This window comes from Phodopus roborovskii, unplaced genomic scaffold (genome assembly GCF_943737965.1).
Source record: "Phodopus roborovskii unplaced genomic scaffold, PHOROB, whole genome shotgun sequence".
NCBI classification, from domain to species: domain Eukaryota; kingdom Metazoa; phylum Chordata; class Mammalia; order Rodentia; family Cricetidae; genus Phodopus; species Phodopus roborovskii.
In genome coordinates this window covers 46216717-46235667 of record NW_026126517.1, presented here as the reverse complement: position 1 = coordinate 46235667, position 18951 = coordinate 46216717, and the positions used below count along the sequence as shown (strand labels likewise).

Below are 18951 nucleotides of genomic sequence, written 5' to 3'. Positions count from 1 at the left end.
CATAAACACACAGTAGCTAAGGTTACTCACACAAGATGATACCAACAAGATCTGTGGGTCTAATGGTGCAAGAGAGAGCACTAATTGAACTCAGTGGATTTAAAAACAAATCATGGGGCCGAAGAGATGACTCCACAGTTAAGAGCAGTGGCCACTCTTGTGGAGACCCAGGTTTGAGTACCAGCACCCCACACGGTGGTTCACAACTACCTGTAACTCCAGTTCCAGGTGACCTGACTCATCTTTCTGGCCTCTTAGGGCACCTGGCATCATATATATTTATGGAATTGTCAGAGAGCAAATAAAAGACCCAAAAGGGAAAAAAGTCAACATTGGCTAGCCATAGTGGCACACATGTGTAATCTCAGGGATCAACAAGTTAGGGAGAAAGACCAGGAATTCCAGGCAAGCCTGGTGTCTTAGTTTGCTTTCCGACCAAAAACCACTTGAGGAAGAAACGATTTATTTCAGCCTGCAGTTGTAGTCCATCCTGAAGAGAAGTCAAGTCAGGAACTCAAGGCAGGAAGCTGGAGGCGTTCTCCCCAGGGCTTGCTAGGTTACCTGTCTTATACAATTCAGTACTTGCTTAGGGGTGAAACCACCCACAGTGGACTAGGCTCTCCTACATCAATCATCAATCGGGAAAATGTCCCACAGATTTGGCTACAGGCCAGGTTAATGGAGATAAACCCTGAATTGACATTCCCTCTTCCTAGATGACTCTAGCTTTTGTCAAGTTGGCAAAACAAACAAACAAAAACCAACCAGCACACCTGGTGGTTTACATAGTCAGACACTATCTCATACAACACAGGAAAGAGTGACCAATGTCTTCCTTCCATTTCTCCACCACCCAGTCTTTTCTTGACTCGCAGGCATCTGACAACTACTCATGAAGGTCATCTGTGAACCTTTTGGTTTCTGAAATGGTCCCAACCCCCACATCACTGGTTTTTCCTCAGTGGGAAAATTTTGCTTCCTCTCGTTCCCATGTGTGACCATTTCTAACAGGACAATAGTCTAGCATACAACCAAGAGATAATGGATGCCTGAGGAGCTCCACTGCTGAGGTAGCCTGGGATAAGACAGTAACAACTCTATATGTCCATCCTGAACTCATCCTGTTGTTTTCAGCTCATCTGTTTTACATTCTTTTTCTTTTCCTTTGAAAGATAAGGTTTCCCTGTGTAGCCCTGACTGTCCTGGAACTCACTCTGTAGGTCCATCAAGCTGGCCTGATAGGTCTGCCTCTGTCTCCCAAGTGCTGGGATTAAAGGTGTGTGCCACCACCACCACCTGGCTTTGCTTTACATTCTTACAAATATCATTTAAAAATATTTTTGAACATTTTTATGTGTATGGGTGTTTAACCTGTATGTATGTCTGTGCACTACCTGTATGCATGTCCACAGGGGCTATAAGAGGGCATCAGATCCCCTGGGACTGGAGTTACAGATGGTTGTGAGCTGCTATGTGGGTACTGGTAATTGAACTTGGGTCCTCTAGAAGATCAGCCAGTGATCTGAACCATTGAGCCATCTCTCTGGCCTGAGGGAATACCACTTTTGACCAAACTGGGACATTTGCTTTTGAAAATAATTTATTAATGTATGTGTGGTATGTATGCATATATGTGTATTCCCATATGTGTGGACATATGGATAGTATAGATAGACACTGAATGTCTCCATCTGACTTTTTGAGGCAGGGTCTCTCACTGACTCCAGAATTTACTGTCCTGGCTAGTCTAGCTAGTGGGCTTAATTTTGGGATCCTTGTCTATGCCTTTTGAATGCTGGAATTATAGGCAACTATGATAACCACTCATCTTTGTAAGTAGGTTCTAGTAGTCTGAATTCTGGTTCTTGTGATTGCATGGCAAGCACTTTATACACTGAACCTTTTTGCCCAGCCTGTTCTCCATCTTTACTAGTTGAATATGCTTGCTGGCCAGTTTGATATCCTGTCCATTATATCGTCTACAGCAGTGCCAAGACAGGATGTTAACTCAGCAGTACAATGTTACTTTAAAAACAAACTCCCTGAAATGTCTGGCCCTGAAGGATGTACCAATTACTTCTATCCCATGACTTGCTGGCAACTAATACTATAATACTAAGCTTATAAGACTGCTTTCTTTATTAATTTTTAAAAATCACATTCATTAATCTATTTGTGTGTTGGGGTGGTGCATATGCCATGGCACAAATGTCAAGTTCAGAGAGCAGATTGCGGGACCCACCATGTGGGTCCCAGGGATCCAGCTCATGCCTCAGGCTTGGCTGCAAATGCCTTTGCCTGCTGAGCTTTCCTTGATAAACCATTTTTAGAGTTATAGTCGTAGTCCATCGTGAAGGGAAGGTTTTCTTTCCTTGAGAAAATTGTCTTTAGCAATAACCTCTGCTAGCATATAATAATTTGTGACAACTCATGGTTTTGTAATTAAAGTAATGCAAAGGAAAAAAAAACATTTCTTATAATGAGTTACAATAAAAACAAGTCTAGAAAATTGAGTACTTGATTGAAATTTACCTTAAAGGTATGTAAAAGGTAGGAAGAAACTAGAGGAAGCTTAAATTGTGTGTTCAACTTTGACCCTTTAGGACTGAAAAACAGATTTCCTGAGAGAAAAGAAGGTTGAGGGGAGTGTGTAGAAGTGGGAAGTCACAGCCCTGGTTTGGGACTGCTTTGAAATCTTAGGACTGGTAGTGAGGCATCAAGGGTTTTTTATTTTTTATAATCAAGTGAATCTTTCTTACTTTTTGTTTTCTTTGAGACAGGGTCACTTTGTAACCCAGGCTAATCTGTCTAGGCTGGCCTTGAACTTGTGGCAGTCCTACCTCAGCCTCTTGACTGCTGGATTTACAAGCATAGGCCACCATGACTCACAAATGAACCTTTAAAAAATTGGTGTCTTATGTCAGTCAGTATGATTAAAAAAAAAAAAAGACATGAAATAAGGGTTTGTGTGTGCTTCTGGCAAACATCCCTCACATCTCAGGTGCTCCTTACCCCAGAGTATGAGCTATGCTTTGAAGGCTGTCAAAGTGACTACTGGTGCTCCATTCTCTCACCTTCCTAGGAAGTGAATCCTGACTACTAGGGGTGTGGTAGGATGAAGCAGGATAGGGAGGGAGGGCAAAACAAAACAGGCAGGGCCACTCTGTGTGTGTGTGTGTGTGTGTGTGTGTGTGTGTGTGTGTGTGTGTGTGTTGTTAGGGTGTGGAGGTCAGAGGACAACCTCAAATGTTATTTATTCATCAGGCACTGTCTGCCTTTTTGATACAGGGTCTCTTATTGAATTAGAACTCACCAAGAAAGCTAGGCTGAATGACTAATGGGTCATGATCTACTTGCCTGTCTCTGCTTCCCCAGGTCTCGAGTTACAAGTGCACAGCAAATTCCCATGTCTGGATTAAAAATACTGTGCTTGTGTGGGAGCCTGCCCGAGGATATAGGCACTATATGAGTGCCGAGTTTTTTTTTTTTTTTTTTTTTTTTTTTTTTTAAACGTGGGTTCTGAGGATGGAACTCAGGTCCTCCTGCTTGTGAGGCAAACACATCTCATCTCATCTCCCTCAAACATATCTTAAATGGTGGAAATTCCCAGAGCTCCTTCTGCCTAGGACTGGATCCAATATTAATTTACAGACTGTGCATCAGGTGACATGGAAAGAAAAATCATCACACTAAAGGAACCTTAGGTCAGATCTCCATGAGATGAGGTCACCAGATTCTTTTTTACTCGTGTCTAATAAATCTGTGTTTGGCTGTAATGACCAGGAGATGAGCAGAGTCCTCTCCGCTTCTCCTCTCCATCTTCATCTCCATTTCACCTTAGAGCGTCAATAAATACTGTTGGCTGAATGAATGCTACTATATTCATTAGCGCTCTCTCTCTCTCTCTCTCTCTCTCTCTCTCTCTCTCTCGTGTGTGTGTGTGTGTGTGTGTGTGTGTGTGTGTGTGTGTGTGTGTGTGTGTGTGTGAGGAGTTATTATTTTACAGGCAAGGAAATTGCAGAAAACTCAAGACCACACAAATAACTACAGGATCGAGGATTCCAAGGCCAGACCTGAGCAAGTGGCTGCATAGTCTGCTTTCTTCCCAGCTCCCCCTGAATTGGGGGGCTGAGAGGACTAGATAGAGACTAGATGGGAGCATCTGTATCGGGTAAGCCTCTACGTAAGAGCTATGAACCAGACGCTGTGAGGCGAGCAAAGGTGGGATCCCCATTCTGCTTAAATCCCACCCACGGAGAGGAAGCAAAATTGCGAGTGGATCCTGCTTAGAATCCAACACGGATGGGAAGGGGGGGCAGAGCTAGGACTCTCGGAGCTCAGCAAAAGGTAGGAGGACTGGGAGGAAAAGCAGTGTAGCTAGCATTCTTACTGGGATCATGTCTCTTGGGCCGACATGCACTAGGCACGGTGATTCCCTCATAGACACTTGTAGCCTGGAGGGTTCCATCACCTGTGCAGGTGGGGCAATGGAAGGCGCTGTTTATCAAACTGTGGTCTTACCCCTAACTTCTCCCAGTTTGAGGTGAAGAGCACAGGCAACTATTTTGGTGGGAACCAGGCTTGGTACCTAAGGGATGCTAGGATTCCCGGGAGGATGACGGATGGTATTACCACCTGGAAGGCTGGGCTCTCACACAACCATCCTTCTCTACACCTACCTCTGCCTCCAAGTCGACGGGCCCTAAGACAGGACTGAGGTTCCTGCAAGCAAGTCCCCGCCCGCCGACTCCCTGCCGAGGACTGGGTGGGGACCCGCGGCGCCGCGGAAAGGCTATTTTGGGTGTGGGAACGCGGCGGGAGGAGGGGCGCCGGCGGGCTGGGCGCGGGCGCGCGGGGAAAGCCTCCAGCTCGGGCTGCCACGGCAACCGCGTCCAGGCAACGCGCCCGGAAGCGGCTCTGGGCGGCGCGCGGCGGCTCGCGCCCTTCCCGGGTGGGGGAGCCGCGAACCCCGGGCCGGGCCGCGCGCGCGCTGACTGGAGCGCGGGCCCGTAGCCGGGTTCGCCCCGCACAGCCCCGCGCTCGCGGCCACCGCACCCAGAGCGCCAGCGACAACATGGGCAGCCGCAGCGCGCCCGATCCGCGCGCGGGTGAGTCCCCAGGGGTGCCTCTCCTCCCCATGCGGCCGGGCATCCCCAGTCCAAGCAGTGGGTGCTCCCGCAGGGACAGTCGATGTGACCTTGGAGCAACCACTCCATGGATAGGCATGGGGTAGTGCTGGGGAGAGGGGGTTTAGGGGTGAAGCTGAGCGCATGACATTCTGGACGCGAGAGGGTTAACTGCATGCTGACGCGCAGGGCTGAAGTTGGGTGCAGAGCGCAAGTGGCAACGCATCTTCGCGGGGGCTGCAATCTAGCAGACAACAGAGCCCCCCTGAGGGACTGTTTGACGCGAGCCAAGGGTGTGCAGAGTTTGCCAGGACTAGGACAAGTCTATTACCCCCCAGTCAGAGCTGAGTGACCTTGGGTGCATTAGCCACATTGCTCCCCCGCGGGTTCCCTGGTTCCCTCCAGATGCAGCACAAGGCTGTTTTGCTGGTACTGTGAGCTGAGAAAGGGCCCCTTAACCATGTTTATTCCGAAAGGGGTTTCCAATGAGCTGGCTCCCGAAGTGGCAAGAAATGTTACCAATGTATGGGAGATTGTGGAGGGGAACACTCTGAGATCCAGGGAGGCTTGTTAAAATGCATAGATTAAAACCCCCTCAGTGCCCTTAAATCCTAAACCCATTTCAGGCTCAAGCTACTGAATACTTTTTTCCTGTAGTTGATCTGATAGGAAACTTTGTGTCTGAACAGGTAAAATCAAAACCCAGCAGTGGTAGGCAGTGGCAAATTAAGTGAGTCATTTCTTCAATGTGTAGAAGCGCTCTCTCTCTCTCTCTCTCTCTCTCTCTCTCTCTCTCTCTCTCTCTCTCTCTCTCTCTCTCTCTCTGTGTGTGTGTGTGTGTCGCATGCATGCACTTATCTTAAAATCTGTGTGTGCTGGTGCTAGAGATAATTTCACAGAAAAAAAAAATGCCAACCTGGTTTGGATCTACAGAGGGAATCTCTTAGAAGCAGAGACAAGCATTTGCATTTGCTCTTTAAAGACTGGTGGTGGTGGTGGTAGGAGCTGACAAGATGCCTCAGTGGGATGATGTCCTTTCCACCAAGCTCCATGACCTGAGTTTGATCTCCAGAACCCACACCAGGAAAGGAGAGAACCATCCAACCCTCACAAGCTATTCTCTGGCCTCCATACCCACACAAGACACACAAGGCAAACAAATAAATGGAACGGAAATTAATGAATTAGGGTTCTGAGAGTAAATGTGTTCTTTATTTAAAAATGTGCACTGTGTCTGCCTTGGTGTGTGTGTGTGTGTGTGTGTGTGTGTGTGTGTGTGTGTGTGTGTAGAGGTGACTTAGAGACTGTGACATTTCTTCTAATTTTAGCACTGGCTGGTACTAAAAATGACAAGGAAGTTATTTTCCATATTTTCCATCCATAAACTTCCCTTTTCTCTAAAGGGGCACAAGGGGGTACCCAGGATCCCTATCATTGGACGCTTGAGATGTCTCTGGTTTTGTGTTTCAAGGACACTCTTGATATCCAGGGCTGGGAAGCCAAGTTTTCATCTGAGTAATTTTCTCCCAGCTTGCCTACCTGAGGGCCTAGAAATCTTTAATGGGCTACCTATTAGAAATCTGCTAGCATACAGATACAAAAACCCTTGTTGCCCAGGAATTCCGTCAACCGGCCTACAGCCCTTTAATGAACCACAAGTCCTCAACCTTAGAGCCACGGTCGGCAGAGGACTCACCCTCCTGCCTCTGTGGCTGCTAACCCATGCGACACCTCTGCCACTCAGGAACTCTCCTTTTTTGTGTCCTCCAACCCCACTCCTGTATTTTCATTTTCTGTCTCTGAGCTCATCTCCTCTTTCTTCCCTCCTACCACAGTATGAGCACACAACAGACTTTAAGTTGACTTTCCCCAGAACACCCCTTTCTGGGATTTATTCATAAAACCAGGATGACCTTGTCCTAGCTCCTTAGTGTCACCTCTAAGCTTAACTCTTAGGATGTGGTACTGTCTTCTCGACCTCAAGTCTCTCCTTGTGTTTCTGGCTTAGTTCTCCCCAATCCTGGTGGCCTCCCTGAAGTGCCAGGCACATTTGAAAAAAGACAGGCTCATTCAGACTCTCTCAAATATCAAAATGGAATCATTAGGATGGTTTAAGACCATAAAAAAACCCCAAACCAATCAAACAAAACCCTTTCTGTAAAGAAACAAGGCTTCTGTCAGCAAGATGGTCAAGCAGGCAAAGGCATCTGTCCCGAGGACTGACAACCTGAGCAACCTGAGCTTGAGCCTCAGAATCTACATGGTACAAGCAAAGACTGGACACTTCTAAGTTGTCTTCTGGCTTACACAATTTAAAAAAACAAAAAACACTTTTTTTCTTTTTTGTTTGTTTGTGCCTAAAAAGGGAAAAAAAAAATGGAAAAGGAGGGAAGAGGGAGGAAACAGCTCATTTGATGCTGGCTCAGGCAGAGAAACCACTTCTCTGGAGTCTAGAAGTCGTAATCAAAGACCACCAGCCCCTAACTTTGGTCTCTGTTCTGCTGGTCTTGCTGGTGACTTTGGGTTTACATTGAGACCTGCCTACCCCCCATCAATGACTTTCCATTGCCCGAGTCTTGATCCCTGTGGCTCAGCCTTGACCTCCATGGCTCCCCCTTGACTCCCAGGGCTCTGCCTGCATTTTCCTAATACCATAGACTTGCTGAGGCTGGACAGTTTTCCTCTTTCAGGAGTGAGGACTTGGACTTCTTCCCACTTCACCGACAATGTCCACATACTGTGCCTGTCTTTAATCATCACCGAGAACGCCAGGCCCCTCATCCTTGGCATAGTAATGCTTCAGCCCACCTTCAGGGTGCCACATCTTTGATCTTGACATGGTGACTTTTACTTTAAAAAAAATTTTTTTTGAGTCAGGTTCTCACCATTGCAGCCTCGATAGATAACCTTGGACTCACTACGTAGGCCAGAGTACCCTCAAATTCAGAGATCTGACTCCAGAGTGCTAGGATTAAAGGTGTGTGTTACATTGTCTGTCTTGGACTCCTTGTATTCCAGTCTCCAATCCCCAAACCACCCACTGTCCGTACTTTCTTCTCCGAGCCTGCCGAGTTATCCAGGAGAAAGTCATGAAGACTTTGCTGGTTCCATTTTAAACTGATGCTGGCTCTTATTTCATGAAGGCTTGCTTTTCTATGAAACACAAGGCTTGTATTCTTCATGAACTCAGACTGCATCCACTCTGCTCTGTGCCAGGGCTTTCTATCCCTTAAATGCCAGGTTCCCTTTCAGAAAGCGGCCTTTGACAGGTAAGACAGAGAGCGTCCACGCTCTCCATTACTGCTCCCCCACCTCAATGTGTACCCAGCTGGACCCTCCTTTGCATCTCCAAGCATTTTCTTCCCCTTCCCTCCGTGTCCTTACGTTTTCGTTCTGAAATTCAGGAACTTTGCTGTGTCTGTCTCTCACTTTGCTTTAGTCTGCCCCAGCTGGGATCTCATTCCATTTGTCAATTTGTCATTCTCCTTTCTTTGCCCCCTCCTTCCTCTGCCCTGACCTCATTCCATCATACAATCAAGTCATCCTTCCTTTAAGAAACTGTACTAGAGTCTGCATTCTGTCCACTAGAACCTTCCCTAGTGACGGAAGTGATGGTAGTTACTAGCCATATGTAGCTATGGAGCTCACAGGATATGACTACTCTGATCAAGGACCTGAATATTTATTCTTTTATTTACTTATTTTTGAGACAAGGTTCATCCCGGGCTGTGTTTGAACTCCCAACCCTCCTGCCTCAGCCTCCTAAAGGATGAGATTATAGGCATGTTCCACCACTCCTGGCTTAAACTGAATTTTCAATTTGTGTGGATTTGAAATGAATTTAAAGTCAATTGAAATAGGCTATTGTGTGGGGAGGGCAGAGCCTGTGCTAAAGCCCTGTTGATCACTGTGAGCTCCTCTCCTTTGATCAAGCACTTCCTTTATCTTTCTGCAGAGACTGCCCCCTCACAGGGCCCCCTACAGGAGTCTTGGCTGCAGAACTGAGCCTTCCCTCTGCACTTCTTGGTTGGTGCCCTGCTGCTCTCCTCTCCTGCCTCTCTCTTTCTGTCTTCATGCCCTGTCTCTGCAGCTTCTACTCATCCCTCTTTTGGTGACTGTGGGAACTCTGAACTTGGGTTGTCCGCCCCCCTCCCCCTTCCTAGCCTTTGCTTTTCTCATTCCTAGCTTAGTGTCAACTCAGAGTCTACCTTCTTGTGCCCCAATGGGAGCCTCTCAGTCTGGGAGGCCAGCGTTTATCCTTGCTTGTGGATGAAGAGATTAAATTAGAGGGAATGCAGGGTAACTCGAGGTAGTTCTTAGGGGCAGAGCTGAGATGAGCCAGATCTCCCATCCCTGCTTGGCTTGGGTCCCTGACTTGGCTATTTCATCACTCTGGCTTCCTTAATAATTTCCTTCCCCTTTAAAAATTTTTTTTTAATCTTAAACTGATTCAGATTTATGGAAATGCTTCAACAATAAACTAAAAAGTTCTGATCTCTCTTTCAGCTGCATTCTATAAATATTAACTTTCAACCACACTTGTTTTATCTTTCTGGCACTTTCTCCCACTCTCTCTTTGCATCTATTTGTGGATGTGTGTGTATGGACACACACTTAGCTTGTAATTTCTCTTGCACCGTGTCAGAGCAACAGGGAGAAAAATGTACCTGTCCTGTCCCAAACACTCAAACATATATTTCCTTCTTTTAAAGGGACATTTTCTTATATACCAGTTGAGTCAGAATTATTCTCTAATCAACAGATATTAATCAGATGTCCTAATGGTATATTTATATAGAAAAAGATCTTTTTTTTAAAAGACTTTGGTTTAGGGATCAGGATGCAATCTAGGGTTTAAAACAATCCGTGTGTGTGTGTGTGTGTGTGTGTGTGTGTGTGTATACAACGTACATTCAGACTCTTGAATACAACCTGCTCAGTCTGTATAATGTTATTTGTGTGTTTTTAGGGCTGACCATTTGGTATTGGATAGCTAATTGCTGTGCTCTTCCCTGGGGAAGAGGATTTCTCCCACTCTCAGCATTCCTTAGCTGCCTGTAGTTCTTTGTTGTAGGGCTAAGTAAGGACTCATGGGCTTTCCCTATGCACTTTAGCATCCCTGCTATTGTCCTTGCTCAGTTCATGTTTCTGCAGCCGTGTTGGTGAGACTTTATGGGTGTAGCTTCTGGCATTACTAGGAGATAGAATCCCATAGCGCCCCCTCCAGCTCTGTCTCTTACAATCTTTCTGTCACCTCTCCTCTTCCATGTTCCCTGAGCCGTAGGTGCAGGAGTTCTGTTGCAGATGTATTATCCATTAGGACTGGGCTCCACAATCCAGTGTCTTGATTGGTTGTGGTTTTCTGTAATAGTCTCCATAACTTTCAAAGACAAGTTTCCTTGATGGGGTGAGGACCACGCTTATCTGTGGATATAAGGACAAATATTTAGAACACAGTTGGGGATTATTCTGGTTTAGTAAGGAGTGGTTGTAGGCTCTCCTGCAGATCTGAGACTTCACTAGCCCTGGACAGTTAGCTAGGTTCCCAATACCAGGCATGATTTCCCTCTTGTTGGCAGGCCTCTTCTGTCTTCCACCATGTGGAGTCCAGGGATAGTGTTCATGTCATCTGGCTCCACAACAAGTACCTTTACCTGGTTCCTCCCTCTTTATAGATAAGATCTTACTGCCTGGCTGGTCTCAAAACTCACAGCAATCCTCCTGCCTTAGCCTCTCACATGCTGGAGTTACAGGAGTGAGCCACCATGCCAGGCTTCTCAGGCTAGTATTGTGTTGTTCTAGCTATCTCCCTCTTCCTCCCTCCCTTCCTTCCAAGAGGGCCCCTCAGGTGGCCTAGTTTGACCTGAAACCTTTGATCTTCTTGTCCCAGGCTCAGTGATGTCTGTCTCTTGGTTTCTTTAATCTGGGTCAGTTTCCCAGTTATTTTGTCTTTAATGGCCTTGACACGAAGGGTCCAGCATAGGTGTGCTTTAGCCCTACAATTGGGCTTGTGGTTGAATGGGGACACTCTGTGTCCTGTCCCTAGGCCCACCCAGGGGGTTTCCTGATTTCATCTTCCTCTGAGTCAGTTCTTGAACCCTCGGGGCTGTGCTGACTCTGCTCCTTGTCACAGTTTTAGGGGTGGCTGTCTGTCACATGTAGAGGTGTTTCCTTCACAACCTCCCTTATTTTGTCCATCCTTCTGATCCCATGTGTGGAATGAAGGCCTCTGCACAGTGACTTCAGTGACTACCTCTTCTCACCCCACTGCTTTCCAGCAGGACCCGTTGGGTTTGCTCTTGGCCACTAGTCACCATTTCCTCCCCTCTAGCCTTTCCCAATCTTCTCTCACGATGCCTGATGCCTCCGTTCAGCTACCCCGGAATACCCAGCTCAAATGTCTGCCCCTTGAAGCCTGCTTCACACTGCCCTGCCTCCTGCCTGCTGGTCTAGCCTGGCTCCTGCTACTCCCATAGTGTTTGCCAGCCTCTTTACTCTTGCTGGAGGCTTGCTAGTGTTACTTCCTGTAGCATGGGGCTCCATTCTGTTCAGCATTGTAGAAGCTCAGTGAATATTTGTTAACTGGACTAAAGTATGTCTGCCTTTATAGGTGGAATTATAGTGGGCTGGCATTTATATGGGTTCTGGGGATCTGAACTTTGGCCCTCATGCTTGGGAGAGAAGGGCTTAAGCCATTGAGCCCTTTCCTCTCTCACACTACAGGATCTGCTTCAGTCATTAAGAAAGCAAGTTCTCAGAGCCACTGAAGTACTCGGTGGTGTGACTGGTGGATGTGAGACCTGTGTCCATCCCAAGAGTCAGGTGGGGTTTGGCTCATATTGGATCTTTAGCTAAATGGTGGATCCCTTAAGAATCAACCCCCCTCCCTCTCTTCCTCTTTCTCTCCCTCTGTCTGTCCCTCCCTCCCACTTTCTGGGTGTGGTTAGATGTGTGTTTGCAAGAATGTGGGCTGATGCTCGTGGAGGCCAGAACTTGACACTGGTGTCTTGATGGTCCCCCTTATATGTTGAGGGAGCCCCTAACTGAACCCCGAGCTCACTGATGGGTTAGTCTGACTAACCCTGCGGCTCGCCCATCTCTGCTTCCCCAAGCACTGAGATTACAACTGTGCTACTTTACCCACCTGGCATTTACATGAGTGCTTTGGATCTGAACCCGAGTCCTCAGGCTTTATTTACACCCCAGTCTCCATTCTTGTCTGTTTCCCTCCTCCTCCTTCTTGAAAAGGGTCACATGTGACCCAGGCTGGCTTCAAATTCATTATGTATCCAAGGATACCCTTCAGCTTTCCATCCTGCATCCTCCTCCAGCTGAGTGCTAGGGTCACAGTTGTGCAGCACCACACCTACTTTCCTATGATGTAGAAGATGGCGTCCAGGGCTTTGTTCATGGGGGGGGGGTTGTGGCAAGCACTCTGTCAACCAGAAGTCTTCCCCAGACCTTGAGAATGTATCTATCTATCTTCATGCTGGAGGTGAAATAAATATTTGCCCCAATGACCTCTTAATTGGGGTATATGTTAAGACAGTGAGCACATATGGTTGGGGAAAAATGAGAAACCTACCAACATATTTAAAATGGCCCGTGTGGTTCTTCACACCCCAAATGAGCAGCCGAATGTGAGAAGGAATTCTCCTGTTTCCTCCATGGAGACTGAGACACCCGCTCCCTCCATCATCTGGCCTCTCTCAGCTCCATCCTCCCAGCCATCATCCATCCCCTCTCCCTCCCTCCTTCACTCTGTCTGCTAGTTCCTTTCTGTTGGTTACCTTCTGCTTCCTCTTTTCTCTACATGGATGGTTTTAGCTTTTATCTTCTTGGATGGGATTTTCTTTTTCTTTGGGGGAAATTATTGAAGTTTAACGAAATGTTCCAACTCGCTGGCCTGGCTGGCTGGTATAGACAGCAGATCAAGTCTCTGTTCAGAAAACACTGTGGTGACAGTCACCGAGGGCTTGCTGCCACAGGCCTGCCTGTCTTCTCATAGAGCTCAGGAGCTCTGAGCAGCCAGACCCCGCGCCCTCCCCCAACGTGTGTGTGTGTGTGTGTGTGTGTGTGTGTGTGTGTGTGTATGTGTGTGCACCAAGTCCAGGAACACAAGGTTTAGGGACTCCAAACTTCCCTGGGGGCTTCCAGACACTCAAGAAACTAATGGAAGTTTCTGTCCATTAAAGCAGAGTGAGTAATATGGTGAATAAGAGGCAGAGAAGTGGGTCCCTTTTATATGACTTTCTTTTTGATAGCATGTAATAATTATACATTATACTAGGTTTTATTATATTATCATGCATGTACCTAATGTGTTTTGATCATATTCACCTCTCTATCACGCTGTCTTCTCCTCCCCCTTCCTGCTGGTTTCCTTCTTCTTTCTAGCAAGACCCACTTCAGCATTCATACCCCTTTCTTTCTTGTGTGTGTGCACATGTGTCTGTGTGTGTGCATATATGTATATGTATGTTTGTGCATGTATGTGTGTGTGTCCTTATGGCTTCCACCAAGGTTGCTTACAGGAGTATGGGTAGTGGTTAGATCACAGAAGTGTGGGTACCTTACTAGGAATCTCCTTCCCCCAGCAAACATAGATCCTTGCAGAGGATTAGGGTGTCTTGGGCCTCCATGACAGGATGTTGATGGGCCTAACCTTGTGCAGGCACCCTCAGCTGCTATGAACGCAACCAACTTGTCATGCCCAGAAGTCAGCACTCCACACCCATGCCCACTTTCTCCTGAGTCTTAGAGGGGGTGATACAGAGATGTCCCATTTGTGGCTGTATATTTGGCCGTCATCTATTCTCAGCGCTTTGACCAGTTATAGTCTCTGCATTCTCCACTGATGACTGCAAAGGGAAGCATCTCTGACCAAAGCTGGCCTGATCGTTGGCTTTAATCTAGGCTCTCTCTCATTTCCCTTCCTCCATTCCCAGGATCTTCGTGGCTCTCTAATATAAAACCAGACGATTTTCGGAAAAAGGGGAAAGTTGTTTGCTTTTTCTGTCAGGTCATCTTCTATTGTTTCTTGTCCATGGCTCAGCAGTTAACTGATAAGATCTTATCTTTGTTTCGTGGTCCAGGGAATTGAAGCCAAAGCCTCTAGCATGCTGTGGAAGCAGTCTGCTACTGAGCCGCAGGCCCCCACAGTCCTTTGATCTTTTAGAAATGTAGTTCTCTGATTTAAAAAAAAAAAAAAAAAGTTCTAGTGGGATATAGTTATCTTTCTGTTACACCAGAAAAGTGACTTGGAACTAGTTTCCTGAGGAGCATCAGAGGGTTTGAATGAACACTTGGGTGTCTCCAGAAGTAACACCTAGTTTCTAGGGTGGTGTGCACTAGGAAGTGACTGGGTCCCTCAGGAAACCTCCCCTGGGTGTGCTGACTTCCCTGCTCACTGGCCAGCTCCCATCCCCGATGGCCTGTGGCTGCTTGATGATACTCTTTGTGGATGTAGCTGCTGCAGGAGGGAGAGCAGAGATCCTGCCGCTGGAGTGTGGCTTAATAAAGAGCATGTTTGTGTGGGAGAGAATGTGTGGGGCTGCTTTTTGAATTATGGGATTCTTAAAATTGTTTAACTGGGAAGATGTTATTCAGAAACCCCTGGTGCCTTGAGCTGGGTTTTTTTTTTTTTTTTTTTTTTATTTCATATTGCTTTTCTCCCTGATTTTTAATTATCTGTGGAAGGGCTCAAGAGTCCTCCCCTGCACTCTCTAAACAGAGTGTTAATGCCCTGTGCTGCACTCATCACTCCAGATGGGAGATTGTTCCTGGGCAGCAGAGAAGGGCAGTGGTGTCCGCTGAGTGCCTGGACAAGGGCACAGGCTGGAAGCTGGGGGTTCTTTCAAACCCTCCCCCTTAACTTTTCAGTTAGAGAGTCAGGCAGGGTAGAAGCCTAAAGTCACACACACCCAGCCTTCTGCTTGCAGGAGAACCAGAAGTCGTGCCATCCCCGCCTGTGGGTGAACCCTGGTGCAGCTCGGGTGTAGGTAGAGTTTATACCCACTTTTAATAATATTTTTTCTGTTCTTGCTGTTGCACTTGGCAGATTCCCTTTTTAACATTTGGTAATGTGTCTTCGCTAATGCTAGAGAGACAAGTCACCAAATATAGCTGTTGGAAAATGTAATATTAAGACATTTCTTTGGGTGTGGCTGTGCGTTTGCAGGAGGAGTGCATGGGTTTCTTGCAAGGTGACCTGAAGCTGCTGCCACACACATACTGGAGGGACACCTTGAGTCAGCCACTGATATGCCACTTGGGTAAAGCACTGTCTTAGTCACTGTTCTAATCCTGTGAAGAGACACCATGACCAAGGCAATTCTTATGAAGAAAAGCATTTAACTGAGGGCTTGTTTACAGTTGCAGGTGCATAATCTATTATCATTATGGCAGAGAACATGGTTCTGGAGAAGTACCTAAGAGATACATCCTGATCTGTAGGGAGAGAGACAGACAGACAGACAAACTGGGCCTTTAAAACCTTAAAGCCTGGGGTTGGAGAGATGGCTCAGAGGTTAACACTGGTTGCTCTTCCAGAGGACCTGGGTTCAATTCCCAGCACCCACATGACAGCTCACAACTGTTTCTAACTCCAGTTCCCAGGAATCCAACATCACACAGAGACACACATGCAGGAAAAACACAAATGCACATAAAAATAAAAGAGTCATTAAAAAAAGCAACCCAAATCTCAAAGCCCTTCCCCACTGATACACTTCCTCCAATAAGGCCACACCTCCCAATTCTCCCTGGTGACTAAGCATGCATATATAAATGAGCCTATGGGGGCATTCTTATGTAAACCACCACAAGCACCTCAATAACTACAAAAAATGAGCTTCTCCTCATGAGAGAAATGGGGAGACTGATGAATCTGTATCTGTGAGCATCTGTGAGGAGGCAAGATGCCTGGCTTCCATTCCTATAGGGTTGGGTTCCTGCGGTCCTAAAGCCCCTCATCCACATCATCCACAAACAGTTCAAATAAATAGCAGAGACTTAAATGGCATTTTAAAATAGCTGTTATTAATATATGAGAACAAAACCAATCTGTTTTTGCAGGGATTCTCCTCACAACACTGGCATCATCCTGAACCCTGGTGAGTGGGCTGAGCCAGCGCCCCCAAACTGTTCCTTGCACTCTGGGGTTATTTGTGAATCCACATGGCCCCACAGAGGCCAGTAACTCACTGTGTTGGCTGGAAGGCCAGGAAATGTGTCCAGCATTCTAGAACTCATTAAGATTTATTTATTTTAGATTTAAATTTTTATCTTATGTATATGATGTTTGGCCTGCATGTGTGTATGAAATGTGCTTCATGTTCATGACCTAGTTGGTCAAAAGAGGTTTTGGGTTCCCTGAAACTGGAGTTATGGATGATGGTTTTGCATTACTGTGTAGGTACTGGGGACTGAGCTCAGGCCTTCTAAAAGAGCAACAAATGTTCTTAACTGCTGAGCCTTCTCTCCGGGCCTCTCCCTTACTCCTTTATTTGAGTTAGGGTCCTGCCTGGGTAACTTAGGCTGGCTTTGAACTCACTATGTAGTCAAGGATGGCCTTGAACTCCTGATTCTGGGGTTGTAAATGTATACTACCACACTGGGTTTATGCTGTGAGGGTGAGGGGTGGAAGTGAGGGAAGTGAGGGAGGGCGAGGGGGGTTGTGAGACCCAGAGCTTCTTCATGCTTGGCAAGCATCCTACCAACTGAGTTACATCCCCAGTCATCTGAAACACAACGTTATGAATCAAATAGAAATTACCCAGTGTGAATGCAATTGAGTAGAGGGAAAGAAAACACACCTTGGCAAGTGTGTCTTCAAAGCCATTTCACTAGAAATACCTACCTGGGATCCTCTAAACTACCTCTCAGCCCCTGGAATGGGGGCTTTTGAAATGCTATGGGTGACACCTTAGAGCTGTTGGCTCAGGTCTCATAACATGCCTGCAGGGGAATGAGAAGGTAATACCCGACAGTATTTTTGTTCTAATTGAACCATAGCATCTTTTGAACCCAGAATGTGGCTTGCTTCTCAGTTTTTATAGCCCAAAGTGAGCAGTTTCTACATTTGTTACTGCTCATTGGTTTGTTGTTCAAATTAATTGTGAAAATAACATGTTTATTAAGTATTTTGAAAATGAGAACAGAATAAAGATATGCTTAATGTTATTGGCTACATTTGGCCCATTTCTTTCTGCTGTTTATAAAATTTACTATAGAATAGGGCAAGAGGGCACACATGGCTCATTTCAGCACTCAGCCAAGGCAGGGGTATTGAGATTTTTGAGGTCACCCTGGGCTATATAGCAAATTAATGGAGAAATCCTATGACAAACAAGATTACTGTCACAACACTTAAAGTGGACAAGCCTTTGTCCTGTCCTTTCCAGGGTAGTGGAGGGGGGCTTCTGAGTTTCTGAGGGTGATGTAGGACTCAGAATGTGTCAAGAAGTGGTAAATTAAAGTAAGTCATCTGCCACTGGCCAGGCATGTACAAAGCTACATGTTTAGGTGTGAGGACACACATGCCTCACTGATCATATATGGTCCTGATGCTCACTACTTTTCTTGGGTTCACCTCACAACCAAAATGCTACCTCCATCCTTGAATATGCTGGATCAGATCATTTCTTTTTCCATAAATGGCTCACCTGGTCTCCGAATTTTTGATCCTGGGGTGACCTAGGTCAGCTGCCTATGAAGAATACCAGGCCTGATTGTGTGTGCTAGTCTGTTGTCTGAGGCCAATTGGGGATTCATGGACAGCTGTAGCTGTTGGTCATGGTCTTTCCTTGGTCTGGTCAAGCTGGATGTATTGGCTTTGGAAATTAGGTATCCTGGTTTAAGCTGCACAGCCAAAAGAGGTACTATTGACCGTTCACACTACAGAGGCAAATCCAGCAATCTGGCACAGGGGCAGTAGATAAGAGAAGAGGGACATAGCATTTAAAAGTAGTCTCAAACTGGGACTGGAAATGTAACTCGGTAGAATTCTTGCCCAGAACACACAAAACTCTAAGTTGGATCACCATGTTCTGTGTGGTGGTGAATATCTGTAATGTCAGTATTTGGGGGTAGAAGCAAGGGAATCTGAAGCTCAAGGGCATGCTGTAGAGTGAAGTCAAGGCTGATTTAGGCTACATAGAGCTGTAAAAAAAAAAAAAAAAAAAAAAAAAAAAAAAAGGCACTAAGACAAAACAAAACAGAAAACCCAAGTAGTCTCAGGTCTTTTCAAGTTGTGTTTGGAGAAAGGGATCTATGGGGTCAGGTGGGAGAGGGAAGGAAAGAGGAAACTGTTGGCTGTGCACACAGCAGGACAGTGGTTAGTTTGCTGTTGCTCTTGGGTCTGCTTTCCCAGGCATCTGTGCTAGGCTGGGTTAGGACTTCTTCTCACTATAGGACGCTAGAGGACAAACAGGCATGGCATGTGGATAGTGGTAGCAAGAATGGGAAATTTGCAGGATCTTTAAAACCTGAGGTTAAGAGGGTTGGTGGCATAGCTCAGTGGTTAAGGCTGTTTGCTTCCAAGCTGGGTAAAGTCCCATCTCAAAATAACCCCCCCAAAAAGCAAACCTTGGGGTTTATGGCAATCAGAATAGTGCATGACCTTGACCTTCCTGGTTACACTGTAGACCCACTTGTCAGAGATCAGATGCATAAACTAATGGGGGATGCTAACTTCAGGCAGCTGCATTGGAGGTGACCATGGGAAGATCTGGAAGTGCCACCTGGGAAGGGACTTAATCTATTATTTATTATCAGCCTCTAATTAAGCTGAAACTGGCATCCCTCCTGCTACTGTGGCAGACAC

The 18951-nt window shown here is 46.4% G+C and overlaps 1 protein-coding gene across 3 annotated transcripts in view; it reads left to right on the top strand.

Annotated features, from left to right (window-relative positions):
* The first annotated feature begins 4150 nt into the window (after window positions 1-4150).
* Fam81a (family with sequence similarity 81 member A) overlaps window positions 4151-18951 on the top strand; it is a 53547-nt gene continuing 38746 nt past the window's right edge. For 2 of the 3 annotated variants that reach the window (XM_051197885.1, XM_051197883.1), the window contains exon 1: window positions 4963-5108. The gene's annotated coding sequence lies outside the window, so the exon portion shown is untranslated. Of the gene's footprint in view, window positions 4172-4962; window positions 5109-18951 lie in introns of those variants that run through there. The other variant, XM_051197884.1, reaches the window with a different exon arrangement.